The sequence below is a fragment of the Suricata suricatta genome, chromosome 13, assembly GCF_006229205.1.
Source record: "Suricata suricatta isolate VVHF042 chromosome 13, meerkat_22Aug2017_6uvM2_HiC, whole genome shotgun sequence".
NCBI lineage: Eukaryota > Metazoa > Chordata > Mammalia > Carnivora > Herpestidae > Suricata > Suricata suricatta.
In genome coordinates, this window is record NC_043712.1 from 12,325,988 (window position 1) to 12,330,439 (window position 4,452).

Here is a 4,452-nt window from a genome sequence, read left to right on the forward strand (position 1 = left end):
ATTCAGGAGCTTGGGCCAAATGACTTTTCACATCCCAGTTCGATTCTTCTGTTGTCATCCTTTGGAGATCAGGCGATGCTGTATCTATTGGGCGCCTCCCATGTGCCCAGGCACACACTGGGAACTTCTAGAAGCTCCCGAAGGCCATAAGCTCCCTGCTGCTGCTGTTCGGTTCCCGGGCCTGGGTCCCATTGACCCTGTTCCTCTCTGTGGCGCACCGTGCTTGTCAAGAGAGAGTCCACGAAACATTTCTGGTTCTCCTCTGCCACATGGGAGGCCTGCTGTCTTCTCCACCTCGGATATTACACTTGCTGTGGTCAATGCTATCTAAGCAGGACTGGCAAGCATTGCATCTGAGTGAAGCTTTAAAAGCTAGTCTCACCTTGTTTCCTCTCTTTTTTTTTTTTTAATTTTTAATGCTTTATTTATTTTTGAGAAGAAGAGAAACAGAGCATGAGTGGGGAAGGAGAGAGAGGGAGACACAGAATCAGAAGCAGGCTCCAGGCTCTGAGCTGTCAGCACAGAGCCTGACTTGGGGCTCGGACCCACGAATTGTGAGATCATGACCTGAGCTGAAGTCGGCCGCTTAACTGACTGCGCCCCCCAGGCGCCCCCCCTTGTTTCCTTTCTTACCCCCATGGTGCTCATCAACACATGTGTCATCTGTTAGTCTGTGACCTTGAATGATTACTATGTGCAGAGTCCCTGTCCTGTATACATAGTGTGAGTGGGAAATAGACTGAGACTTGGGGGACGTTTGTCACTGTAGCATAACATAGTCTATCCTGACTGATGCACACATTTGAGTTCAGCAGAAGAGGCTATAGGGCGGTTGGAGTCACCTAACTTGTCCTCCTAACCAGCTTCTCTGGGAAATGGCAAGACATCCTTCGAGCTGTCTCAAAATCCGTTTGGTAGTTTCCAAGAGAAGTCAATGTGGGGCCAGTGGCTAATCAGTCGTGGAGGGGTTGGGGGAAATGGAGGAGTCAGAGATCCAAAAAGTAGAAGGAAATCCCTTCCCTCAATTCACCCCTAAACCAATCAAGAGAAGGATTTCATCTCCGATAAGGCCAGTTGGGAGTATGAGAGGTCTTTCTTTCTTTCTTTCTTTCTTTCTTTCTTTCTTTCTTTCTTTCTTCCTTTCTTTCTTTCCTCCCTTATTTCTCTCTCTCTCTCTTTCTTTCTCTTTCTTTCTTTCTTTCTTTCTTTCTTTCTTTCTTTCTTTCTTTCTTTCTTTCCTTCCTTCCTTCCTTCCTTCCTTCCTTCCTTCCTTCCTTCCTTCCTTCCTTCCTTCCTTCCTTCTCTCCCTTCCTGTTTCTTTCTTTCTCTTTCTTCCTCTCTTCTCTCCTTCCTTCCTTCCCTCCCTTCCTTCCTCCCCTCCTCCTTCCTTTTCTTACTGCCCTCCCTCTCTCCTCCTTCCCTTCCCTTCCCTTTCCCTCTCTCCTCCTCCCTCCATCCCTCCCTTCTTTCTTTTCTCTCTCCTTCTCTCTCTCTCCTTCTCTCCCTTCCTCCAACCCTCCCTTCATCTTTCTTTAACACTGCTTTCCAAACTTGGTCTACACTTGAACTCTCAGCAGCGTTGGGTTTTTCCCTAGTACGACTCCAGTGAGACACTCCAGCACCCCCCACTTCTTGACCTGGGTGAGGCATCTCTCTTGATTGCATTCAGATGACTGCTTTATAAAATATTTTTAAACCCTGATAGCTCTCCAAGAGAGAAACCTGTTGTTGGAAGAGTGCGTGACTTTCAATTTCTCTTGACCTTTTAAGAAAAGTCATTTGAAGTTTGGTGTTTATTCTCTGTGGAAGGAATGCAGGCGGTGGGCGGTGTTGCTTTGCCATTAACATTACTTCCAGCTTATTTCCCCTGGCTGTTAATCTGTCACCTGTACATAGAATATCACGTGTCTCCCCTTCTGGGGGTTGGCGTGAGTCCAGGGAAGTGGGAAATCCAGTCTCTGGGCTTAATGCTGATGCACAGAGATGCATGGTGCATGGAACCGGGACACCAAGACCCAGCGCTTCCATGCCATCTTCTTCACCAGTTTGTAAAAGGTCATGGGAGGGAGGGTGGGATCTGGTGGGGCAGAGCCTGACAGGGCAGAAGGGGGGTGCAGAGCGAGGGCGGGGCTCCTGGGCACTGCCTGGCTCCCAGCGCTCAGCCTTAACCATGCTGGCCAGAAGTAGAGATACACTCAGCTCGGGAGCAACCAGGCCAACGCCTCTCCTAGGCAGAGGGCAAATGGAAGGCCAGAGGGCACAGGGCCAGGCCAGGGAGCCCAGTGGGTTTGGACTTACCAGCAGGAGACTGCATGGACACACTGAATCTTGAACGCTTACCTCATTCACTGTGTGAGGCGCTCAGCTCTGTCACTTACTCACTGCGTGACATTGCATAAGAGCCTCCTTCTGGCTCAGCCTTAGTCTCTTTACCTCTAGAATAGGAACCAGAATAACGCCCAGCATTGATAGATCACTTGTGTGTAGATCCTTTACAGACTTCACCTCCCCCGTTTCTACAACAACGTTCTGATATAAGTACTACTATCGCTGCACTTTTCAGAGGGGGACAGTAGAGAACAGGCAAGTTATAAAACTTACCTGAGGTCACAAAAGAGAGCGAAAATTCCATCCCAGTCTGACCACTCTGTTGGGGAACTACAGCTGGGGGGAAGAATTTGGCTCACTATTTTTTTTTAAGTTGTATTGTGACATGACATATACCATACAGTTCATATTTTTTAAAGTGTATAATTCACTGGTTTTTATCTCATTCAGATTTGTGTATTCACCACCACTGTCCATTTCCATCATCCTAAGAAAAAACCCCAAAAAATAAAAAACAGAAAAAAGCCCTGCATCTTTTGGCCCCCAGACGCCATGCATCCCAAACTTCCCAGCCCTCAGACGCCATAATTTTTCTTCATAGATTTGTCTGTTCTGGACATTTCGTATGGATGGAAAACATACAGCATTCATCTGGCTTCTGTCACTTAGCATAAGGTTTTCAAGGTTCATGGATCGGTACTTCCTTTTTAATTTTTATGTTTGCTACAAATCTGTGTGAATCTCCTGTCTTCCTCTTTCTTATTGTTTTACCCCCTCATTTAGTAGGGCACATTCTCAGTAATTCCTGGGGAGTAAGGTCATTATACACAGACATTTCTTATGTTATTTATTTCTTAATTCTTAAAAAATTTTTTAAATGTTTTTTGTTTATTTTTGAGAGACGGAGAGAGACAGCATGAGCAGGGGAGGGTCAGAGAGAGGAGACACAGAATTGGAAGGAGACTCCAGGCTCTGAGCTAGTTGTCAGCACAGAGCCCAAGGTGGGGCTCGAACCCATGAACTGTGAGATCATGACCTGAGCTGAAGCCGATACTTAACCGACTGAGCCACCTAGGCGCCCCTTAGTTCTTTTTTTAAATTGCCAAATAGCATTCAGTTGAATGGAAGATACCACATTTTATTTATCCACTTATTGGTCGATGGACGCTCCGGTGATTTCCATCAGGGACAGTTCTGCGTCGTGTGGCCGTGCACATTTGTGCACAGGTTTTCATGTGGACATATGCTTTCAGTTGTCCCAAGAATGTACTTGGGAGTGGAGTTGCTGGGTCACACGGTACCTCTGCGTTTCTCACAATTTGAGGACATGCCCTACTGTTTTCCAAAGCAGCCACACCAGTTTATATTGGACCTCGTATGTAGGAAGCTTCTAGTTTCTCCACAGCCTCACGAACATTTACTTGTCTTCTTTATTACAGCCATCCTAGTGGGTCTGAATCGTATCTAACTGGGACTTTGGTTGGCATTTCCCTTATGGTAATGATGTTGAGCATCTTTTCTGCCTGTTTTTGTGAATAAAGTTTTATTGGAGCACAGTCATGCTAGACCACTCATTTACATATTGTCTAGGGCTTTCTTCTCCCTAGAAGGGCAGAGGAGCATTGGAAGCCTGCAAAGCCTGGACAATTTACCATATGGCCCTTTACAGAAGAAGTTTGCTGACCCTTGCTCTAGACTATAGGACATTATCATCTTTACATGAAGGTTTGTCCCAATATTGGAACTGCTGAACAAATTTTAGTTTCATTCCTGCCTGCCTCTCTCCCCTCACTCCTTCCCTTTTTCCTGGGGCAGACAAAATGAAGGCTTCTTCTGCAGCGTAATCTTCTCCCTGGAGCCGTCTTCTCCCCTTCCCTTGTCCACCAGGGGCGGCTGCCCACCTGGTACCTGCCTTCTCTGAGAGGTTCCCCGTGGGCGGGGGCCGCTGTTCTAGACGTCTCCTAGTGGCCACTCTCTGGCCTGAGATGCGGGGATGCTGGTCTTGGGATCGAAGGCAGCAGAGGAGGAGGCCTGGAGAAAGAGGCCTAGAAGGGGAGAGGCTGGGGACAGCTGGGATCAGCCCTGCCCAGCCTGGGAGGATAATTAGGGGGGACAGGGTCCCCC